At 35.8% G+C, this 25300-nt stretch overlaps 1 protein-coding gene across 2 annotated transcripts in view; it reads right to left on the bottom strand.

Moving 5' to 3' along the window:
* Positions 1–25300, bottom strand: part of LOC134736053 (lanC-like protein 3) — a 276852-nt gene that overhangs the window by 130472 nt on the left and 121080 nt on the right. Inside the window, exon 4 of one of the 2 annotated variants that reach the window (XM_063635233.1) lies at positions 21640–21761. The exons of the other annotated variant lie outside the window; for it this stretch is intronic. The gene's annotated coding sequence lies outside the window, so the exon portion shown is untranslated. Of the gene's footprint in view, positions 1–21639; positions 21762–25300 lie in introns of those variants that run through there. 2 annotated transcript variants of the gene reach the window in all.

Raw genomic sequence — 25300 nt, forward strand, 5'->3', positions numbered from 1 at the left:
TGACATAAAGCTTGGAAAGAGACATGCAATGGAACAGGCAATAAAATCTAGAGGGGAGCAGAGTGAGGATTATCTACCCATCTACCTACTAATTTCCCTTTCTCCTCTCCCTCCTTCTCTATCTCTATCTCTCTGTTTTTAGTTTTTGAGATTTGAAGTTGTGTAGAAGAGTTAAGGCTTATAGGACCACCTGAAGGCTTATAGGGACTGGAAATTGGTAGGAATGGAGCAGGTGTTCACAGTAGCATTAGTATTAAGTAGGGATTAAATGTAAATCCAGACTGAAAATAAGCACAGAACTTTTAACATTTGTTGTGTGTAAACAGGATTGGCCTCAGAAAAAATTGAGAAGTAGATGAACATTGTGCATTCTTTACTTTGCAGCCTTTCCTTGCTGTCATGGACAAAAATAAATTGTTTTCCAATGATTTAGGAGACTAATGTTTTGCTGTATTAATGATATATTCCACTTTTGAAACACATGAATTACTCCTTTATTCTTCTGCATCTCAGTATACATCTGCTTCTTTCCTTCAGTTGTCTGAATCAAAAACACAGAAACATTCTCCACTCTTCTTACATTCCACTCCAGTCCAACATCAACTCTTGCTAAAATATATTTAAAATATAACCTCATCTCACCATCCCTACTACTATAATCTTCATCCAAAGCACCATCATTTATCTCCTGGATTACAGCAGTAACTTCCTAAATGATTTCCTGTATTAGGCCATTCTCACATTGGTCTAAAGAAATATCTGAGATTGGGTAACTTATAAAAAAAAGAAACTTCATTGGCTCAATTGGCTCATGGTCCTGCAGGCTGTGAAGGAAGGATGACATCAGTATCTGCCTCTGGGGAGGCCTCAGGAAGCTTAAAATAATGGTGGAGGGCAAAGAGGGGTAGCAGGCACATCACATGGAGAAAGAAGGAGCAAGCAAGAGAGAGAGAGTGGGGAGTGGGTGCGGGATGTGCCACACACTTTTAAACAACCAGCTCTTACAAGAACTCACTCACTATCACAAAGACAGCACCAAGCCATAAGGAACCGCTGCCATAATCCAAACACCTTCTGCCAGGCCCCACCTTCAACAATGGGGATTATAAATCAACATGAGATTTGGGCAGAGATAAATACCCAAACTATATCATTAACCTTTTTTTCATACTTTACCTCTTTTGGCCTATTCCCTAAGCCAGAAGGATTATTTTATTAATAAACTTTTATTTTGGGGGTACTTTCAGTTTCACAGCAAAATTGGTGGAAGGTACATAGAATTCCCATAAACCCCTGCTCATACGTATGCACAGCTTCCCCACTTCAACATCCGAAACCTAGAGTGGCATATTTGCTACATTCCATTAACCTCTAATGACACATTATTATCACCCAAAGTCCATAGTTTACATCAGGGTTCGCTCCTGGTGTTGCACATTTTATGGCTTTCGAAAACGTGTATTGACTTGTATCTACAACTATAGTATCATACAGAATAGCTTCACTGCCCTAAAAATCCTCTGCCTCCCCGCTATTTATCCCTTTTATGCTGTAACTCCTGGTAATTCCTGATCTCTTTATTGTCTCTAATTTTCTCTTTTACAGAATATCATATAGTTGTAATATAGTATGCAGCCTTTTTAAATTGGCTCCTTTTACTTATAACATGCACTAAGGTTGCTCTATGTCTTTGCATGGCTTTAAAGCTCATATTTTTAACATTGAACAATATCCCATTGTCTGGATATACCCCCGTTTATTCATTCACCTACTGAAGGACATCTTGGTTGCTCTCATGTTTCAGCAATTATGAATAAAGCGTTAAAAGCATCTGTATGAAGCTTTTTGTCAAGATATGTTTTTAGCTCATTTGGCCAAATACCAAGGAGAAGGATTGTATTTTAAGAGTATGTTTAGTTTTGTAAAAAACTGCCAAACTGTCTACGAAAGAGGTTGTACCATTTTGCATTCCCACAAGCAATGAATGAGAGTTTCTGTTTATCCACAAACTCATCAGCATTTGGTAGAGTCGTAGCTTTGAATTTTGGCCATTCTAATAGATTTGGAGTGGTATCAAATTGTTTTAATTTGCAAATTCCCTAATGTCATTTGATAATGAACAACTTTTAATATGTGTATTTGCCACCCATATATATTCTTTGGTGAGGTATCTGTTCAGCTGTCTTTTGTCTATTTTTAATAAGGTAGTTTGTTTTCTTATTGTTGAGATTTAAGAGTTTCTTATATGTTTTGGATGAGTTCTTTATCACGTGTCTTTTGCAAATATTTTCCTACAATCTTTGGCTTTTCTTCTCATTCTCTTGACATTGTCTTTTGCAAATAAGAAGTGTTTAATTTTAATAAAGTCCAGGTTATCAAATATTTCTTTCATGGATCATGCCTTTTTTTTTTTTTTTTTTTTTTTTTTTTTTTTTGAGATGCAGTCTCGCTCTGTCACCCAGGCTGGAGTGCAATGGCGCAATCTTGGCTCACTGCAACCTCCACCTCCCAGGTTCAAGTGACCCTCCTGCCTCAGCCTCCTGAGTAGCTGGGATTACAGGCATGAACCACCGTGCCCAGCTAAGTTTTGCATTTTTAGTAGAGACAGGGTTTCACCATTGTTGCCCAGGGTGGTCTCGAACTCCTGACTTCAGATGATCCACCTGCCTCAGCCTCCCAAAGTGCTGGGATTACAGGGGTGAGCCACCATGCCCGGCCCATGCCTTTATTTTTATACCTGATAATCATCGCTGTACTCACGGTTATCTAGATATTCTTATATGTTATCATCTAGGAGTTTTTATAGTTTTGTACTATATGTTTAGGCATAAGATCAATTTTGAGTTAATTTTTGTTAAAGGTGTAAGGTCTATGTCTAGAGTCATTTTTTTTCTTGCTGTGTTAATGTTTCATTTCCAGCAGCATTTGTTAAAAAGACTATCTTTAAGAGTGATGTCAGCAAGATGAAGGAATAGGAGTTTCCAGTGTTCATCTCCTTACAGAAACCAATTTGAACAACCATTCAGACACAAAAAGACCTTCATATAAACTAAGGAATCCAGGTGAGACATTACAGCATCTGAGTGGAGCACATTAAAAAATAAAACTAGAACTACCATATAATGCAGCAATCCCACTGCTAGGTATATATAGAAAAGAATTGAAATCGGGATCTCAAAGAGATATTATCACTCCCACATTCATTGCAGCACTATTCACAATAGCTAAGATGTGGAAACAACCTAAATGCCCATGGACAGACGAATGAATATAGAAAATGCGGTATATGCATACAATAGAATACTATTCAGACTTTAAAAGAAGTAAATTCTGCAATATTGCATAACGTGGATGGACCTTGATAATTTTATGCTAAGTGAAATAAGACAGTCACAGAAATACAAGTACTGTATGATTACACTGAGATAAGGTATCTAAAATAGTCAAATTTATAAAATGAAAGGCTGGAATGGTAGTTACCGGGCTCTGGAGGGAGGGAAAATGGCAAGTAATTATCAACAGGCATAAAGTTTCAGTTAAGTAGGATAATAAGCTCTAAGGATATGCTCTGCAACATTACATCTATAGTCAAAGATAATGCATTGTACATTTAAAATTTGTTAGAAGGATAAATCTCATGTTAAGTGTTCCTACCCTAGTGAAATAAAAATTTTAAAAACTAATTTTAATTCATTTTTAAAATCTAATGCACTGCTTTTCTATGCTTTACTATAGATAGGAATCACCTGGGATCTTAATAAAATGAAGAATTTGGTTTTAGTGCGTCAGAACTGGGGCTTGATATTTTTCACTTCTTAAAAACAGGTGATGCCTGTGCAGCTGGTCCATTGACAATAAATTGTGTAGCAAAGAATTTAGCAGTGATTCTCAAACTTTACTGCTCAATGGAATTACCTGGAGAGCTTCAAAGTAAACAGTTGTCTTCACCTACTCCCAAAGGTTCTGATTTAATTGGTCTGGAGTGTGGCCCGGGCATCAGAAATTTTAGAAAGATCACAGGTGATTCTAATGTGAAGCCAAGGGTACAAATCACAGTCCTTTTCACTCCTCTGTGGACCAGGATATTTTTTGTGATGGGTAGAATGCAAGCAAGTTAGGAATTAGTATTTCAAAAGCAGCAGAGAAAACTGCTTTTGGTGGAGCATAATGACATTTGAAATAAGGCAGGAGCAACATCTGATTCTAGGCATGCCCAGTTCTACTGCTAGCATGCTAGGATCCTACTGTTGTCAATATTATCCCGGAACCATTCATTTGGGAGTTAGAATGCAGAATCTCAGGCTTCAAATATGCCTTTTAATAAGATTTCCCAGGTAGTAATGGGACAAATTAAGGTCCACGACTCACTACAGATACACAGGCTAACCAAGCAGCTCCCTTATAAAGGTCTTGGAAGCAAAAAGGAGAAAAAGAAAAGGATGCAATCAAAGGTGAATGAGAAATGCTAATATAGCTTTTCAAGGAAGTGCCAAAATATACCCACTATACAACGTAAGTTTCAAATCTGTCAATCAATTTAGAGGCATATATAGATATAATTTCTTTAAAAGGCAAAATCTCACTTATAAAAGTGAAGCAAGGAAATAAAGATTTCATCTGGCAAATAACTTCAATATGAGAAGCTGAATGATCAGGCTATTAGAATAGCAGAGTGGTCTCAAAATGTGCAAGTTGCTAAGAGTATGTATGCAGCCCTGGGGTATAAAGTTCATTTTCTTAGTGCATGCACTAAACACTGCTGATAGTATTGTAAAAAACAGTCCAGTAACAGCTCAGTGTCTACTTTTTGGTTCTCATTAGTGTGAAATTGTCGATGTGCAGGAACCACTAAGTAAGCCCTTCAAGATGATGGTATTGTATTAGGCACTCCACAGAGATTAATCTCTGGCTTTAACAACTTTTGAGTGTAATTTGCAGTTTTCAAAATGCACAATTGTAAAAACTTCAGAGAATTCGGTTGTCATTTCATATGATCAGGTTTAGTCCATTGGAGCTGTTGAATCTCTGCTAAGGAAAACCAATGTTACAGTATGGACACAGGAAACCATTGGCCAGCCTTGGGCATTGATGGGATCCTTGTGTAGGAAAGAGGTCGTTAACTCTCACAGCCAGGGCTCTATGGTCAGGTGCACAATCGATAATGGAGGCAGTTCTTGGGAATATGAAAGCTGGGAAAAGGTAGAGGTGTGATGCTGTTGGCATTCTTAAGTTCCTTAACTCCTATTCAGGCCTGCTCTAGTTCCCTTGACTCTGAGGTCCAGAACATAACTTTTAAGGGTGGTACAGGGTGCCTGAAGACAGCGTTCAACTTTTCAGTAACAACAGCCTATCTAAAAATTGAAAGCAATGAGGTTTGCCAATGATTGATATATGGCATTCTCACTTGGTTTTTCTGCCAGATGTTCAAGTGTCACATCATGTTCTGAGGAAAGCCTGGAGTCTGGACACAGCAATGACTTTTTAGTTTATTTGCTTTCAGCGTGTAGCAACAGATTTCAATTTATACCTACTCAAGAATGTGATTTTATCATCTTAAATGGTAGAATCTTCGCAATATTGTATGCTGGGATGGGGTGTGGGCACGACGTCTTTTCTTCCCCACTGAGGTTCACTGGTCAACTCCTGACAAGTCACCAAAAAATTAATTGAAAAAAATTAGACGTATAAACTTTTTTTAAATAAAATGATTTGGAGTTAATTTGCTGACATTTTCAATGATGACCAGCGATTGTGAGTAGTTGCTGCCTCAAAGGCATTTAAAGACACACACACACACACACACACACACACACACACACATCTAATCTGTTGCTTTAATGTTAAGTGGGTTTTTGCAAAGAACAAGAAAGTAGTTGGTGTTGAAAATAACTCATGCTATCTATAGAGTATTATAAAGAGAAGTTTTCTCTTCTTTTTCCATTTCTAGGTTGCTTTGCTGCTGAAAGAGATATGTGTCACGTATAAAAACTCTGATATCTGGTCACTTTAAAAATCAGGCTTCAAAACCCCGTCTCTACTAAAAATACAAAAAATTAGCCGGGCGTGGTGGCGGGCGCCTGTAGTCCCAGCTACTGGCAGAGGCTGAGGCAGGAGAATGGCGTGAACCCGGGAGGCGGAGCTTGCAGTGAGCCGAGATTGCGCCACTGCACTCCAGCCTGGGCAACAGAGCGAGACTCCGTCTCAAAAAAAAAAAAAAATCAGGCTTCAGTTTTCTAACTTATTTAAAAATCTCTCCAAAGAAAAGTTTCAGTGACTTTTCAATGTCTTTGATAATAACATAAATTTCCTTTCATAAGTTTGCAAGGACATCTGATTACTCCCCCTTGTGGAAGATTGAAATTTACTTGCCAAATTTCAATTAAGTCCTTTCAATATTTAGTAGTTGGGATTTCAAACTCAGTGTCCTCATTAAGTAAGTGTAACCAATGATACTCTTCTTCCATAAAGATCAATTCAGCTTTCCAGCCACGACAGCTACGAAAACCAAGAATCAAAATGAAATTAACATAGAACTATGTTGTACCATTTGGATATTGTACTATTAATGGAATATCAAAAGGTTAAAAAATAAAGCACATTCAATAACATTGCCAACAAAAATACTTCGCGCTGTTAATACAGAAAATAAAAATATTTCAAGGTATTGTTTATTTCATCTTTAGCCTATTTGTATTTATATATTTTGTATACATATTGTATCAGTAGTGTATGTATATAATTTCATACATATTTTGTATATATAAATATATAATATATAAAATTTATATGTAAGTATATGTATATAATTTATATATATATATAATTATATATTATATATAATATATAATTATATTTATATAAACATATAATTATATATATATAATTCCCCTGAAGGAGACTGATTCATAGGAAATAATCAAAACATACCCTTATTTTTGTCTCCTACTGTCCTTTTGAAATAATTCTGTGGAGGAAATCTCTTCTTCTGCCACTGGGTAAAAATTCCAGTAGAGAGGCAGAATACATTCTCTAATTACTCTTATATAACAGAAGTTCTAGGACCACTTTTAGTTGCAAATATTCAGTCTGGACTTAGTATTTAGAAAAGCTTCAGTCCAATTTATGACTCATCAATTAGAACTTTATTGAAACCAGTATGGAACAACCCATCTGCCTTTGAAGCAGGGGAGGTGTTTGATCAGTTTCTTCTTTTTCTCTAGATCCTATTTTACTCACTAGTGCTGTTTCTGACCTTGCCAATGTCTAATGGAGTTTAAAGAGAAGAGAGAAGGGCATGGGGAAGTTCTTACTTCCCTTATACTGTAGGAGATGGTTTGCTCTCCCTAGACCTGGTAGCGGTTTACTCCTCACTTATATCTCACTGACATAGTCACATATATCTTGTGATATAACCATATACATATCAAACATAACTATATTTATATATAGTATATATGTATATAATAGATGTGAAATACATATTTATATGTATAACATAAATATATATTAATAATATAATATAAATTATTATATATAATATAAATTGTGGGATCCCTTCTGAAGTTCTGTGATCAACATGATGCATTCTGTTTTTCCAGCTGCTGTTACCTCTTCTGTTTCTATTTTTTCTAGCTGCCAACTTCAAAAAAACTCTCTCTTTTGGAGTGTGAAACCCGAAAGCAACTTAATTTCCTGGATCTGCGTAAAATAATAGCAGGACTGAGTACACTTTACTATCTCTGTGTTAAGTAATGCTGAGAAATAATACTAAGAACAAGCAAAAATAACTCACCAATTTGTTCACAAAATGTTTTCTACTGCAAGAATGCGAAAAGAATAGTATAGTTATTTTCAATACTAACAGATTGCTCATCAAGGTTCACTTCCAGATCTCACCTCTCTGTGTCTCCTAATCCAAAGATATTCTGTCATAACCTCTACCTGGTCCCCCATAGGAAGATCTATCACCTCAGCAAGATCTATCTTCACATCACTATACCCAGGTTCTAAAATCCTATGCGTATTTTCCCCTGACTTTCTCAGTTCTGAGAAAGTACGAAGGCTCAGTCATGTTCTCCCTTACTGCAGTGAGCGTGATTGATTTAGTTGTGCTTTATCAACATGTTTTCGGTGATGTCTTGAAGTTGCTTTTGGTCAGTACCTTTACATTCCCAAGTGGTTTTCTTGGTTAAAACTCTAGGTGGCTCTCATTTCCTGTTAACTGAGGAGAAGACTGAATTCACAGATTCCATGCAATATCCAGCCAGCTGCAGGCACAGGGTCTGGCTCCCTAGTAGTGAGAGTGAGGGAATGCAGTACACAGTGGGTTTGCATGCACATAGACTGCATCTGCTGAACACCCAACAGCTGTTTCTACAAGCTAAAGTTGTAGCTTCTCTCTACCACTGTCTAAAGCTGCAGCTTGTATCTACTATTGTCTCTACACCATTGCCCAAACACTGGGTAAAGTGCTGTTGAATTTGTCACCTCCAGGCATAATTTTGTAACCAAATGTAAAGGTTGTGGGTTCAGTCAGTCTAAAAAGTCTAATAATTTCTTCTCTCAGTCCTTCCCTTCTCCCTTGTCTGAAGCTGCCATCACCATTTAGAAGCCTCCGATGCTGTTTATTCCCAGCTGCTCAACCGCAGAGTGTGTGGGAAAGGCCTGAGAGAGGTATGTTTTCTCTCCTCTGGAGTCTCTGTGGTGTTGACACAGCAGAGAAAGAAGCGGGAGCAGCCTCGTCTTGCAGAATCACCTTCAATCACTGCTACTGTCTGGGCCGTTACTGCCAGTCTGGCCAGTGTCTCCCGCAGTGGATGGCTTTGCCTCCAGGGGTGGACCAGTGTTTACCTGACACGTATCAGACTTCTGAGCTCTTTAAGCTGCCTCAAAGAGTGAATCTTTTTAGTCTAGAAAATGTGTTTATTTGATAAATATACTATTGTGTATGAGTGTGAAACAATGCAAACTTTGGAGTATCTCATTAGAAGGACTGTATGAATTTATAAAAAATTGAATCTAATTTCAGAAGAGCACATCATCTTCTCAGTCGACAAGGTTGCCCAGCCACAGAGGATCAGAGAATGCCCTTTCCCCTCCCCACTCCTTTTCTCAGAATCCTCTCTCAGGCCTGATTGAGCTGTCATATCTAATCCAGACTGATACAGAGTGAGGGGCGCTGAGAGTCTCTATGTATATAAAGATATAGGAAGAAAATAAGAACCATCACAGGAATCTGTTGGGCTTCTCCCCATGACTGTGATCTTACCCATGTCTGAATCACAAACTTTAAATTTATAACAGTTATGATTCTTGCAGTTTTCAAGTAATTCGCTAAATGCCTATTCAATGAAGGCAGATTTTTGTTTTCAGCTGTGGCTTGTAAATGCCTACAAACTGATTCACGTTGGTGGTCGTTATGACACTTTCTGTGAATTGGTGAATAAATATTATTTTAGAATTTCACAGTAAATAAGAACAACAACAACAAAAAACTCTAGGTGGCTCTACTGTCTCTTACTTTTGATTCATGGGAAACACACATCTCCCTTCAACAAATTCTGGGTGATTCTAATACAGTCACTTCTCCTTTGCTTTCCCACATAATAACTTGCCATTCCATCTCACTTGTCTTTGTGATTTCCCAGTCCATAGTGAGAATACAGTTCTCTGTGACTCTTAAACCTTAAGGAACATATATCATCTCAGTGGTTTTCTTAAAACCCTTCTCCTTAGGCTTGAGGTGAGATCTGACCGTTCCCACCTATTCACCTTGAGATCAGTGGCAGTGAATAGGTGAGATCACAGCATAACAATAGCTTCTCCAAAGAAATCTCACAAATGTACTCTGACAAATCTGTTCAACTCTTTGATACCTTTAAAGTGTTTCAAGTTTGGAAAAAATGCCAACCTCTCATTTTCTTTGAAAATTTGCATTTTGGTCCAGCAACCTCACTTTGGAATATCATTGAATATTCATTGAATATCATTGAATATTTGGATATCTATTGTATCCTGGTACCTCAGTCAAAACTTCCAGTGTGACTGTTGGGTTTTCAATATTCATATTTATTCATTTTATCCTGAAAGCACAGAAAAGGTATTCCAGATCAGAGACAAATTTCCTAATTATAAGTTCATCCTCTGCTCTACCTTGCCTCAGGCTTTACCTCTGGGGTTACACAGTAAGAATAAGGCCAACTGTCCTACACAAGTAGCCAAGCATTCCATAGGCAAGGGAGAAGATGATGGGAAAAATATTTCTCTTTGCTTATAAAGAGGAAGAAGCAGCTCTTCCCTACCCCTCTTGAAAAGGTGTTCTTGGAAAATTAATTGGTCTGAATCCTAACTCCAATTCATTGATATGTAAATAAAATGTATGCAGGAGCCAGAGGGCTACATGTGTCTCAGAATTTGGGACCTAGAGATGTCTGCAAGTTCTCCAGCCTCAATACTCCTGGAAATGTAAATACCCAAAGGCATAGCTATTGCAGTCTTTCCTGTACCTTGGGAACTTAACAAGGGGACCTAGTTAGGTAGGCAAACATTTAGCACTCTAGGGGAGATGAGAGATTTTTATTACCTTTTCAGAACAGATCAATTAACTAGGCAAATCACTACAGATCTAAATATCATGGTATGTAAAGAGTAAAGTATTTCTGGGGAAAATAAAAGCAAACATTCTCTATTTTTACATCATATACATTTCTGTGTCTCAGAAGGCAGAGGCTTCTTGAAGAAGCACTAAGAAATTCAGGGAAGTTTTCTTTTTTAGCAGAGACATTCTGCTACATTCATATTTTGGGAGCACATATATTAAATGTTTGTTTTATTACAAAGCATGTGCTGTTAAAAATAATCTTGTGAACAACTGATGTAGTCCAGTGCTTCTCATACTTTATGCTTAACGCACAGACAGAACCATCTTGAGAATCTTGTGAAAACATATACAAGCAGACTCTGATTACATAGGTGTGGAGTGAGTTCTTAGATTTGTTATTTCTAATAAGCTCCCAGCAGATGCTGATGCTGCTGGTCCTCAGATCACACTTAGCATAGCAAGACCTCAGCCAGCCTCCCTGTCTCCGGAGTTGGAGCAGAACTGTGAACTCTCTGAGCTGGAAAAATTGAAAATTGTACAGCAGCCAGAATGCATCTCTGTGTTGTCTAAGCAAGGAGCAAGAATCTGGGTCAAGTGTTGGACAGAATATTAGCACTTGTTAAAATTGAAATGGAGTGGTGGAGAAGAGACAGGAGGATTCAAAGAATCCTGGTTGAAAAAATTGAGATACAGTAGGCAGGAGATAGGAATCAGTCAGAAGAGCAAAAGAAAACACTGGAAGGAAGAACACAGACAAGATAAATACAATCTAGTATTTCCAGCCCGTGTTTTCATTGGGTAAATATATTGCCAGATGTCAGCTTTGCTGTGCGCCTAAGCAATGTGATGGTCTCAATTTTTTTATGGTTATTAAAGAACTTGAGAGGGTGGGAGATGGTCTGGTAATTGGGAAGACATGACCCAGCCTAGGCACAGCGTAACAATTGTTTTCTTCACTGCTTGTTTCCATATCCAGTGTTGTTATGCCATATTTTGGAAATTTTCCTTGGGAGGTATTCAAACTGATGGTAGAAGTATTGCAGAAGTTGGAAAAAATAGGATTATAAAAAATTCCAACTTACAAAGAAATATATTTAATTATTCTGTAAGTTTGTTAGAGCTAGAATAATTTCCAGTATTTTCCTTTTCAAAAACTATTCACCATTTTTTTGTTGGTTTAGATAATATAGAGGTTTGGGGGAGGATACAGATGTCAGCCGTTTTCAGCAACATTTTTTCAGTAAATCTGAAATGTCTATGAGCAGGAATTTCCATTGCCAGAATCTGCTGTCCAAGCAGGAACTGACCATGTTCTGTCAAAGTCTCCCTCAAGCAACAGTGAAAGTCAGAGCATCCCACGTATATATCATATGACCTGCTTGTAAATAAATGTGTTGAGACAAATTGTTACACGAAGCACTTTGCGGGCACTGCAATAATCAGGGGTGACTGAATCAGTGTTTATGGTCCAAAAAATTGAAAAAGAAAAATAAAAAAGATTATTTTTTAGTCTATTGACTGAAGTAAAAAAAAAAAAAAGGACTTTTACTTCTCAACTTTAAAAATATTTACAATGATTTTATTTGTAAGAGACTGCAGATGGTTTCAGAGGTTTATTTACCTTCTTGAAAGGAGAAATGAATCTGACTTTTGCTAAGCAACATATGCACTTTCCACAAGCCAAGACTACCACTTACTGTCTAAATTGTATGTCCTTTTTACTGTAGACAATAATTTTCCCAGTAGTGTCTTTATATTCTGGCTCATCCTTATTATCATTTCTGTCTCTCCTACTGGGAACAGATTTTAAGTAGTTTCATGATAGGTAAAAAAATAAATGCAAAAGAATCATGAAGATTCTTTAAAAAAATCTTAAACCTTAATAAAATTGTTGAGACATTTGTGTTTCTTTCCCACAAGAGCAATACAAATTTTATTTAGTCTAAATTATCTTCACTTTCCTTACCAGTCTCTGAATTGCTTAAACCTGAACAAAAACCTCAAAGCCTTACCCTCTCAGGGTTTTAGAAATTGAGTATCTGACCCTATTTGGGAAGGATGGGTTTGGCATTGTCTTAGATAATGGTTTTAACCCTCTTCTACATAATGGCACACAAAAGGTTTGAAAGGAGGAAATGAAAGATGAAGCAATCAATAGAATGACTGTCCCCATTAAATCAATTAGAACATTGAACTTTCATTTTTCCTTCATTTGATGATTACAGGCTTTTTACTCATCCTGCCTGTCTGCACTTTTGAAGTACAATCTTGTCACAGAATTATGACTTTTATCATTACCTGAAAAATTATTAAAGATTTAGTGCTTCTCAGCATTATCAAGGATACTCAATCATGCTAATTTGAGGACAGTCCTAGAAAGGGCCCTTTTGGGATAGATGTGCATCTCCAAGTCATTGTAACCAAGACAACAAACATATTTCCAATCTATGCCCATATAATGATCCAGGTTAATAAAAACTACTGGCTTAGTGAAGTTTCTAGAAGATACTTATTCACTTAACGTTACGTAAGCCTCAGGCTCTTAGTAATTCTTAGAGAGTGTTAGGTCTTTAGCTCTCACAAAAGTGTTAATTTCTTTAATATCTCTGGTTCAAAAACAATGAAACCACATTGGAACTTTGGAATTTTGTTCTACTCTGTTAATATACAGTATCTAGCTTAAGGATTGAGAACATCTGTAAAGTTAAATTGGATGGGTTTGTAAGAAACATATTAGTAATACTGCCTTTTGATGCTTACAAAAGGCATGCAAAAGAAAGAGATTTCCTGCCCATTTTCAAGAATAGTAATTGAATTGAATTGCCATGGCATGATATTGGAAAATAAAGGCATCTACAAGAAATCATGCTTACCATAACGTGCATCTCCCCAGATCAGCAAATACAGTTATGTTGAATTCCGAGAAGACAAGGCCTACACCCTCCACAATGTGTAGTTCATGCCCCCAAACGTATACATTCTCAATCTGTTCTCTGCCTAACAGTTATAAATATAAAGGGAAATCTGACTAACTTAGCAGATTTTGGTCCTAACTTGCCCTTGAGAGTCATGGATTTGCTTAACTTTAACATAAATCTATGCATTTTAAAACTTTGCCATGAGGTTCATCCTTTAATCATTCAAGTTACTACAACAGATTTCATATTCTTGTCAATAAGGTATGAGGTATATATGAAAAGACAAGGCAGGGTAGTATCAAATGACAAATGAGCAATGCTGACTTAGGAATCTATATTTCTTTTGAACCTGTTCTGACTCAGAATTATTATTCTGTAAACTGGAATCTCTCTGTCCTTGCCTGGGTTACCCTAGTATGTTTTTTGTAGTTTCTGGCATCCGTAAGTTCTCTACTATTCCTAAATGTCATTTAAAGATATGGTGTTAATTTCTTTTCAGCACTTCTCTGTATTCTATGCAGAACAAGTGCTCCTAATGATTCTGTGAAGAACAAGTGCTCCTAATGATTCACACTCAATGCTATCCTTGACAGCTGGGTCAAATTCTTGAACTACTGAGAATTATCAGTTTTCTGCATGCATAGGTGACTCAAATTCTCCAACTAATGGTAAACAGCTTTCATTGTATAGCCTGACTTGTTGGCAACATATCATTTTCTTTAGCAACTTCAATAATACAAACCCACCATGTTTTTAATAAGCCTGTGTCAGATGCTTAACAACATTTCGGGTGAAACTAAAATCATTCAAAACCCAAAAGTGGTTTTATGAGAAATGGCCAATTTGAGCATGTGAGCATATTTATGAGAAATAATAAAAGAAATAGCATTTTGGCACAGAATTCTAAATAAAATCCACCATAAGATATTTAAAAGTGTATGTAGGTGTATTTGTTTTGGTTATGGAACATAATGGAACACAATACGAGAAGCACAGAGATCACAATTATTTATTATGGTTCAATGGAGAAATATTATTAAAGTAGCAGGGCCACAGCCAGCAGAATTAGCAACAATTGTTTATGATAAGTACCCAATACTGCATTGGAACTCATATGCTTTGGACTGGGACTGTACTGTGAAATTTCAATAATATCAAAGAAGATCACTACTTGACAGGTATTTGTAGTTAAGTGGCACGTTTTTTAGAATTAGCTTACTAATAATCTTTATTGGTTAATATATAACTTTGTTATTTGAAAACCCACTGCTTTTTAAAAATTATAGCTACATAAGCTCTTGGGGTTGTGTCAGAGAGACAATTTTGAGTTTAAAAGGTGGATTGATAACTAATGATAACTGACAATCAAGAAGACCTTTTGAATTTCTTTATCCTTAGCACCATGCAAATATTGAGGGATGTAAGATCCATTCTACAACCAAAGATTCTCCAACTCTCTTGTATTATCTTCCAATATTAAAAAGGTTTTGAGAGAAGATTCTAAATGAGTGACTCAGTGATTTGTTTTAGTCCTATAAAAAACATGTAATATGCATCCCAATTCTTCACTTAATGAGAGAACCACATATTCAAAATATTAAGCCACTTGGATGAATGTAATATTAATCACAAATTTAGATGAGAAAATGGAAGACTAAATTTTTAGTCAAGGTATTATGAGTGTAAGCTGGGAGATGTAAAGCAATTAAGACTTTAGCTCCTTTTAACTGTCAAAATCAATCTCCTCCAAGAATACGATCAGAAAGAAACAAAGGGAATTGACTCTATATGACAGTATGTAATAGGACTCACAAAATGGCAGAAATCAAGTCATATCTTAAGAAGAACTGGGTTGAGCAGGCAAGCCAACAAGGTGGAGGAGGCCAATCAGCATTCAGGATGGGCAAATATTAACAAAGGAATGATAAGGATTGAATTCTAGACAAGGTAAACAACATGGAAACAGAAATTAATACAGTAAGAACAACATGTCATCATAGAATCATGAGTATTTGAGTCTAGCTGGATTACCAGGTTCTTTCACCAGAGTAGCAGGAAGAAATTCTCTTTTACAACTCTTAAGATTTGATTGTCAGCTAAAAGAAGATGGGCACAATTTGTGAGTAATTGATTGTTATTCCAGCAAACAAGAGGCATTCTCATTAAAGTATTTCAGAAAAGTAAATCTGAATGTATAAAAGTTGAAGAAAAAATGGCAAAGTAAGGGCTCAAAGAAGCAGTCCCTTCACTGAGGTACCTGTAAGCTGGAAAAAATGCAAAATTGGGGGAGCTCTGAAGCATAATAAAAGACTTATATCAATTGAGATTGCTTAATGAATAAACAAAATGTGAAAGTTTGGCAAGAAAGTATTGTATTTCTGCTTACCTGCCAACCAACTCCAATTGCCCAGCAGTCCATACAGATGGCAGTTCATGATCCTGGTGTGGCTTGCTGGTACCAATACAGACCTGTTTTTTGTTTGTTTGTTTGTTTGTTTGTTTTGAGACTGTGTCTGGCTCTGTCACTCAGGCTGGAGTGCAGTAGCATGATCTTGGCTCACTGCAACCTCCACCTCCCAGACTTTTTGATCCACCATCATTATTTCTGGTTCACCAGCTACATTGAGCCCCTTGTCAGGCCAGCCAGATCCCAGCTCATGCCTGTGCCATATGGGAATTGAGGTTGCTTCAGGAAAATAAAACTTCAGGGCTTACCTCTGTCACATCCCATTATAAGGCCAAGTTCCTAAAGTCATTGCTCAAGGTTGGTATGAAAACAGCATCCCAAGAGTGATCTTTGCTTGGCTCTCTCAATGGAAAGTAAAAGCAATGTCCTCCTCCTTCTATACTTTAATGTAATCATTCCTTATCATAAGTATCTCCTTCCTATACCTTGCAGCAACAAGTGAGAAAATTGGTGATTGCTTTCTTCTTTTCCTCTCTCACTTCTTTTTTCCTCCTTTCAAACATTTCCTAGCCAGATACAGGCAGTATTTCCCTATTCTTCCTCTATGCTCTATTTTCCTTGTACCATTGGGAAGTACGAACCTAAAGTCCTACATGGATATGGTAAGGAATAATATATTGGCTTCACCGGGCCAACACTTCATAGTCTACAGTTTGGAAAATACTTTCAAAGACAATACTGGCTTTAGGCCGCTTTGCAAGGCTGCCATCTAGTGGCATAATCCAATTTAGAATATTAATGACTATCACTTAGGTCTTCCATAACCAGTTACAATCACTTCTCAGACAGATGAATGCCCAGGGAAAGTTAAGTCAATTGTAGTTTACAGATGAAGGAAAAAAGAGACTAACCTGTTAGTTCAGTGAGAAGTGATTGATAAACACATTTGGATAATAGTGTCAATTTGTGACAATGAAACAGCAACCAGGAAGAATACTAGTATTTCTGACATTGATTACCCTGATATGTTATATGGGTCTGAGTGTTTGGGTTCAGAATGACGTTCTCTGATTTGTTCTACCACCAGATAGATATTTGATTGATAACTCTGAGAGGGAAAGTACTATACAAAGGCTCTCAGACACAGGAAACCTTATCCTTTAGGATAAAGGACAAAATAGATAGAGATGATATATTTTATAGGTATATTTTTGAATTTATTAAGAATTCCCAGCCTATAGTCACCTCCATTTTTCCATTATGCAGTCTGATTCACTTGCCCTCTAATTCTGTATTGTATCTATCCTAAAACTGTGAGGAAAAAAATGCCAGATATAAGATGTGAGCATTTCCATAATCAGAGAAGAGAACTGAAAATCTTAATGTCTATTTAAAATGCTCTAGGGTCTTTAATAAAAATGTTAACATAACACGAAGCATACTAACAAACATATTTGCACACTAAATATTCCCTAATGTTGTACAAATACCAGATCTTACCAGAAACTAATTTATATTCCACATTATTAAAATCTCACTTTTCCCACTTCATTATTTCAAAGGCAATTTTCACAAGCATGTGACTATAAAGTGTTTGTATTTTTATCCTCCTTAAATACGTTCTAAAGTTTAGCACAGTGGGAAGTCCCTCCTCTGTTTGAAATTATATATAGCTGTGCAAAACAAAATAATTTGAATATTTTCAAACAGGACATATTAATTTAATTAAAATAAATTAAATTCCATACTGTAGGATTCCAACCCGATTTGAAACTTGCCATTTGATGATCAAAAATCAATCTTGCTTCAAATAAAACATTAACTTATAGGTTAACAGTAGAAAAATCAATTAATACCAGTTAAATGATCAAGTTACATTCAATTGCAAATGAATTGTTTATATATACAAACCATAGAATAGTATTGATTTAGCAAATGTGCTTCACTTCATTCAACTTATTTACATACACATGCACAGAAACAGCCTGTAAAATATTCACTAAGTATGTATTTAACAAAAATTCTATTAAGTATTATTATTTCTGTAATTCACATGATCCCTCTAACTGTAGAAATATTTGGAATCTTGCCTTAAATAATGGCAAGTTTGTATTGTTGAATGTCTTCAAGGATTCAAATATCAAAAGGCAAGGAGTACTATTTTAGGCAGCCATTTCTTGGAAGCATGGTCATACGGTACAGTAGTTATGCAAGTCAATCTGTTGACTCTCCAGTAATCTCATACGCCTACAGTGGCACTCAAACTTTTGATTCTTGAAATCATGCCATGAATAAATTTGTCTATTGAGCAAAATCTATGCAGCCAGACAGATTTACATTTAAATAAAATCTGAAATCAACTTAGTTCACTCAGCACAGCAGTACCTGGTCCTCAGTGGTGTGTCTTCTTGCCCTTGAGTATCAGTCAAGAGTAGCCCCTCTAGAACTAAAAGCAGTGAAATAATGGCAAACTTGCAAAAGCCTGAATTGATTCTAGAAACCTACAGATCAAGAGAAACCTTTAACCATTCCAGAAACCTGAAATGACATCAGAAACCAACAGATCCAGAGAAGCTTTTAGCCATACCAAAGTTTTACCATAACTGACTAGGAGGGAAAACTCTTATTAATCTGGATATTGCATGTTATCCCCTTGAAACACAATGTTGAGACAGAATCCAGCAATATTGTCTTAGGAGAAAACTTTCCTAAAGCAAAGCACAATGACAACAGATATAGAGTTACTGGTCATTATATTGTATGCTGCGTGGTGAAGTTTTATGAAGAACATAGGCTTAGAATAATATATCTTGATGCAGGTAAAAAGACTAATAAGCAATTTGGGAAGCCTAGCAGAGGAAAAGTAGCCATCCAAAACTGGAATTATTAAGTCTCAATATCACAGAAGCAAGATGAGTGTATGGTTTTAAAACATATTTGAAAATTCTTTGACAAGTTTCCTATCAAGAGATGGGAAAATTTCCCACCCCACTACTTTTTTAATATAGACTGGCCTTAGTGACCAAAGTCTAATAAAAAGATTGCAGCTGAAGTGACATTGTGCAACTTCTGAGGTTAGATTAGAAAAGGTAATACTGCTTCTGACTGGCTCTCTCAGGACATTTGCCTTTGGAACAAAGATGCCATGGTGTAAGGAAGACCTAGCTACATAGAAAGGCCACACGTAGATGATTCTATTGTTAGCCCCTGCTATGACTCCAACCAAAAACTAACATCAACCACCAGACATGGGAGTAAAGAAGGCTTCGAGAAGATTTCAGCTCCAGTCACTTTCTGAGGGCAGCAGCATGAGAGACTTCAACTGAAATCCACCAAGCTGAGCTCAGTCAAACCCCAAAACTATAAAGAGATAATAATTTTAATTGATTGCTATTTTACACCACCAAGTATGGATCAAATTGTTAACCCAGACATAATAATCAAATCAATGGGACACGTGCAGGGGTAGTACCCCTTAGAAGTGGTTTGTGTGAATATTTTTGCTGCTGCTAGCATGTTCCCCTAGTTTCATTGAAAGATTAAGACAATTCTCAAGTCTCCAACAGAGACACTGAAATGTAATTCAAGTAAAACAGTATGAGATTGAAAATAATGGCCATCTGCTTTGTCTACTATCTTCATATTATAAAGTGAAGTGATATGTATAAAATTTAAGAAATGGAAAGCTAAAGAAGAATTGTTTTATTTGTGAAAGTGTAACCTGACCATTTGCCATAAATATTTTAGGCACCTTGACAGGTATAGTCTTTATACCAGTATAAATCAGGTATATTCACATATGATAGCATTACAGAACTAACCACTCAATCATGTTTTGCCTGTTAATTTGTATATTTACACCATGTTGTTCCAAAAAGGATTTGAGAAAGCCTTAAAAAATATAGAAGGTTGGTGCCTCATATGGTTTGACTCTGTGTCCCCACTCAAATCTCAACTCAAAATTGTAATCCCCATGTGTCGAGGGAGACACCTGGTGGGAGGTGATTGGATCATGGGGACGGTTTCCCCATGCTGTTTTTGTGATAGTGAGAGATCTAATGGCTTAAAAGTGGCAGTTTCCCCTGTGCTCTCTCTCTCTCTGTCTCTCTCCTGCTGCCTTGTGAAGAAAGTACCTGCTTCCCCTTTGTCTTTCGCCATGATTGTAAGTTTTCTGAGGGCTCCCCAGCCATGCAAACTGCCGGCCAATTCAACCTCTTTTGTTTATAAGTTACCCAGTCTCAGATAGTATCTTTATAGCAGTGTGAAAATGGACTAATACAGTGTAGGTATCAAAAAAAATCACCTGTAGCCCATAAATATAAAAACCTATTATGTACCCATAATAATTACAAATAAACTATTTTTAAAGTTTATTTAAATAATATAGAAGGTTAGAAAATAAACCATAAGCTTAAAAAATTGTACCAAGAGAAAACAAAAAATGAAGAATGATGACAAAGTATACCCACGAATTAGGCTAAAATTAATCATAACTCAATTATGACTTATAGCTTGTGGGAAATACATTTCTAACATTCAATATAAGGTATTAAATTTATACAGTTTCATAATTTAAAAGATTGGCCGAATGAAACAAAATAATTACTCAATAGCACTCAATCCTTGAACTACAAAAGAATTTTCCCTCTTATGGGGAGTGTCAAAAAATAAGACATGCGCTATAATGAACAACATCTTTTCAATGATTACATTGACATGTTCCAGAGTACTTTTCTTCCTTTGCTTTCTGTCTTTCTTTTGCTTTTTCTCTTAAGGTTTAAATTACATAAGTGATGCCTTTTTATTGAAAAAAATAGAGAATTTTATAAATGAAAACTTAAAAGGAACCCCTTCATCTTTGCCACTACCAACACTTCATCTGAAATGTCTATTTAATCAAACAAGAAATTCTGCACAAATTATTTACTTTCATTGAAATAATGGCCAAAAATTCTAAATTAGCTGAAAACCATAACAGATCTGAGAAACTCAACAAAACCCAAGAAAAAAACCATTAAAGTACATCAACATACATTATAATCACATTGCTCAACACCAACAATAAAAAGACAATCTTAAAAGCAGCCAGAAAAAGAGATCTGTTACATAGAGAGTAATAAACTTAGGGATGACAGCAGATTTGTTATTGAAAAACATACAAACTAAAAAGCACAGAGAAAGAGAAACCATAAACCAAACATTTAATTATGAGCAAAAATACAAATAAAAACAAAGGCAAAATGAAGACTTTTTTTACCATGAAGGATTGAATTGACATATAACAATATATTTATATTTAAAGCATACACTTAATTTTGGCATATGCATGTACTCATGAAACCAACATGATCAAGACAATGAACATAGCCATCACCCTCAAAAGTTTTATCATGCCCCTTTGTAATCTCTCCCTATTCCCATACCCTTTCTTTAGCATCCCCAGACAACCACTCTTTGGTTTTCTGTTAAATAGCTTGCATTTCTTATAATTTTATACAAAGAGCATCATATAAATAGGAAATAATCAGTTTTTTCTGTTTTTTTATTCACTCAGCATAATTATTTTTAGATTCATTCATCTTGTTACATATATTAGTAGCTCATCCTTTTTATTATGGAGTACTATTTTGTTGTACAGATATACCAAGATTTGTTTACTCATTCACCTGTTAATGGGCATTTTGGTTGTTTCAAGTTTTTGTCTATTAAAAATAAACCCTTGACCAGGTACAGTGGCACACTTCTGTAATCCCAACACTTTGAGAGGCTGAGGCAGGAGGATTGCTTGAAGCCAGGAGTTCAAGACCAACCTGGGCAACATAGCATGACTGCGTCTCTACAAAAAATAAAAATAAAAAAATTAGCCAGCTGTGGTGGTGCGTGCCTGTAGTCCCAGCTACTTGAGAGGCTGAAGCAGGAGGGTCACTTGAACCCAGGAGCTTGAGGGTGTAGTGAGTTATGATCACACCACTGTACTCCAGCTTGGGCTACAGAGCAAAACCCTTTCTCTAAAAGAAAAAAAAAAAAACCTCTGCAAATGAAAATATGGTTTTATTTCTTTTGAATTAATGCCTTAATGTGGAATGTATGGATCACATGGTAGCCCTATGAGGTGGCCTAGGCCTGGTGTCTCCCTCTTTAACCCAGAAATCCCATTACTAGGTTTATACCCAAGAGAATATAAGTCATTCTACCATAAAGACACATGCACATGAATGTTCATTGCAGCACTATTCACAATAACAAAGACATAGAATCAACTTAAATGTCCATCAATGACAGACTGGATAAAGAAAATGTAATACATATACACCATAGAATACTATGCAGCCATAAAATGGAACAAGATGATGTCTTTTGCAGGAACATGGATGGAGCTGGAGGCCACTGTCCTTAGCAAACTAAAGAAGGGACAGAAAAGTAAATACCACATGTTCTCATTTGTAAGTGGGAGCTAAATGTTGAGAACTCATGAATACATCGAAGGGAAAACAGACCCTGGAGTCTACTTGAGTGTGAAGGGTGGGAGGACGGGGAGGAGCAGAAAAAATTAACTACTGTATACTAGGCTTAATATTTGCATGATGAAATAATGTGTACAACAAAGCCCCATAACACGGGTTTGCCTATATAACAAGCCTGCAGAGGTACCCATGAACTTAAAAGTTAAAAAAATAAATAAATGGTACATATTAAAACTCATTTTCCTGTATCTTTTAATAGTATAAAAAATTCAATTTGACTAGCTCCTATTTTCGAGCTATAGAAGCCTTAGAACTTTAAACATTACTACAGAGGGAGACACCAGGCCCAGGCCACTTTATAGGAAATGAGTACTTTTCAAATGTACAAAGGCTGAAATAATTAATCAGTGAAAGACTGGCACTACAAGATATACATACATAAAATGGTACATTTATAAAATATGTCTGTCAGACTTTCATAATATTGGTTGAAATGGAAATGGAGATATTGACTTAAGATTCATCATCATAGAGATGGCTGATATCATAGATGGTAGGGAGGCTGTGGAAAATAAAAAAGAGGCACAAAGTGAAAAGCATGGGAAGCACCGATGATGCATGAGAGATTTATTTGATGAGTGCCTAATGTACCAGGTACCATGCAAGGTGTGTAACATACTTTATCTCATTTCCCTTACATTATGCCTATGAGGTAGATATAATTATTCCTATTTTGTGGATGAGAAAACTAGAACTCTGAGAATTTAAGTAAATTTCCTAAGAATACACTGCCAAAAAATGGCAGAAAGAGGATACAAAATGAATATGCAAAAAACAGTAGCATTTATATATGTTAACAGCTAACAATATAAAAAAAAAGAAATGAAGAAACCAATGCCATCTAAATAGCTTCAAAAATATAAAATACCTGGCAACAAATTTAAACAAGAAGTGAAAGATCTCTGCACTGAAAACTATAAAACGCCAATGAAAGTATTAGAAGAAATTCACAAAGGAAATGGAATATTTCATGCTCATGCATTCAAAGAATTAATATTGTTAAATTGTTTATATGATCCAAAGAGATTTACAGATTCAATGCAATCCTTATGCCTGTATCAAAACATCCCATATACCCCATAAATATATACACCTACTATGTACCCAGAAAAATTTAAATTAAAAAAATTGTTTTAAAATACTAATGAGATTCTTCACAGAAACAGAAAAAAAAATTCTAAAATGTATATGGGATCACAAAAGTCCTCAAAGAGTTATACCAATCTGAGCAAAAAGAACAAAGCAGGAGGCATCACACTATCTGACTTCAAAATATAATACAAAGCCACAGTAACCAAAACAGCACTGTACTGGCATAAAGACAGACACTTAGACCAATGGAACAGAATAGAACACGCAGAAATATATCCATGCATTTATAGCCAACTCATTTTCTACAAAGATGCCAAGAGTGTATATTGGGGAAAGGACAGTCTCTTTAATATAAACTGGCTAACCATATGTAGAAGAATAAAACTAGACCCCTAGCCCTCACCATATACAAAAATCAAATCAAAATAGATTAAAGACTTAAATCAAAAAACCTGAAACTATGAAACTACGAAACTATGAGATAAAAACAGGGGAAATGCTCTATAATGTTGGCCTGGACAAAGAGTTTTTGAGCAAAACCTCAAAAGCACAGGCAAAAAAAGTAAAAATAGACAAATGGCATTACATCAAGATAAAAAGGTTTAGCACAGCAAAGGATAAAACAAAGTGAAGAGACAACCCACAGAATGGAAGAAAATATTTGGAAACTATCCATCTGACAAGAGATCAATAATCAGAATATATTAGGAACTCAATGGTAAGAAAACGAGTAATCCAATTTTAAAATGGGCAAAAGATCTGAATAGACATTTCTCAAAAGAAAACAAACAATGGCCAAAGGGTGTATAAAATAATGCTCACCATCACTAATAATCAGGGAAATGCGAATCAAAACCACAATAAAATATTATCTCGCCCTAGTTAAAATGGCTTTTATAAAAAGGGAATTAGTGAGTCTGGCAAAGATGTGGGGAAAGGAGAACCTTCATACACATTTATGGGAATGTAGATTAGTACAGCCACTATGGAAAACAGTATGGAGGTTTATTTTAAAAAAAGAATCTACCATATCATATGATCCAGCAATCCCATTAGAGCTTATATATCCAAAAGAAAGTAAATCAATATATCAGAGATGTCTGCACTCCCATGTTTACCGCAGCAATATTCACAATAGCCAATATACAGAATCAACCTAAGTGTTTATCAACAGATGAATGGATAAAAAAGTGACATATATACACAATATAATATTATTCATCCATAAAAATGAGATCCTATCATTTGCAGCAACATGGATGGAATTGGGGGTCATTACATTGAGTGAAATAAGCCAGGCACAGAAAGACAAATATCACTTGTTCTCTCTCATATATGGACCCTATAAGAGAGGACTTCATGAAGATAGACTGGTGATCACCAGAGGCCAGAAAAGTTTGTAAGGAGTAGGAATGAAGAGAAGTTGACTAATGGATGCAAAAATACAGGTAGATAGATAGGATAATACCTCATGTTCAATAATTCAGTAGGGTGATTTTAATAACAATATTGTATACTTCAAAATAACTAAAGGAAATTAATTCTAATATTTCTAGCATACAGAAGAGATAAATGTTTAAATTGATAGATATCTCAATTACCCTGATTTGATAATCACACATTATATGAATGTATCAAAATATTGCATGTACCTGGAAAATGTGTAAATCTGTTATGTATAAATACAAATTATTCAAAAGTAAATTTAGGAAAAATCTCATTTAAAATAACTACAAAAATAATTAGGAATCTATTGAAG

This window comes from Symphalangus syndactylus, chromosome X, assembly GCF_028878055.3.
Source record: "Symphalangus syndactylus isolate Jambi chromosome X, NHGRI_mSymSyn1-v2.1_pri, whole genome shotgun sequence".
In the NCBI taxonomy this organism is placed as follows: domain Eukaryota; kingdom Metazoa; phylum Chordata; class Mammalia; order Primates; family Hylobatidae; genus Symphalangus; species Symphalangus syndactylus.